Below are 499 nucleotides of genomic sequence, written 5' to 3'. Positions count from 1 at the left end.
CACTGCACTCCAGTCTGGGTGACTGAGTGAGACTCCAACTCAAAAAAAAAAAAAAAAGATGCGGGAAGCATCATCCCCTGGATGGAGTAGGATCATGGCCATGGATGAAGGATGGTGGGACCTCACCTCTCAGTTGTGTCCACCTTCTCTTTTCTTTCTTTCCCAAAGCCTTCAGGCCACCTTGTCCCACCTTCCTGCCTCCACTGCCTCTGCCAGTTCAAGTGTGCTCTAACTTTAATAGCACTAGAGAAAATACAGCCTGGCTCTACTACCTCTGATATCCTGCAATCAGCTGGATCCCTGGAGCTACAGCCCTGCCTTCAGATCCTAGAGTGTTTCTACTTGGGCAAACATGAATTCTGTGATCCCCAATGCCTATAATTCTGATTTAAGAATCTGAGGAGAGCCGGGCTCGGTGGCTCAGCCTGTAATCCCGCGCCTTTGGGAGGCTGAGGCGAGTGGATTGCCTGAGCCCGCGGGTTCGAGACCCGCCTGGGCA

At 51.9% G+C, this 499-nt stretch overlaps 1 protein-coding gene across 6 annotated transcripts in view; it reads right to left on the bottom strand.

Moving 5' to 3' along the window:
- The window catches only part of MYO18A (myosin XVIIIA), a 92412-nt gene that overhangs the window by 2345 nt on the left and 89568 nt on the right, over positions 1 to 499 (bottom strand). The window lies entirely within an intron of this gene.

The sequence above is a fragment of the Carlito syrichta genome, unplaced genomic scaffold (assembly GCF_000164805.1).
Source record: "Carlito syrichta isolate Samal-C Ts95f unplaced genomic scaffold, Tarsius_syrichta-2.0.1 Scaffold307219, whole genome shotgun sequence".
NCBI classification, from domain to species: domain Eukaryota; kingdom Metazoa; phylum Chordata; class Mammalia; order Primates; family Tarsiidae; genus Carlito; species Carlito syrichta.
The sequence above is the reverse complement of the archived record's forward strand: the minus strand, read 5'-3'. Positions and strand labels throughout refer to the sequence as shown.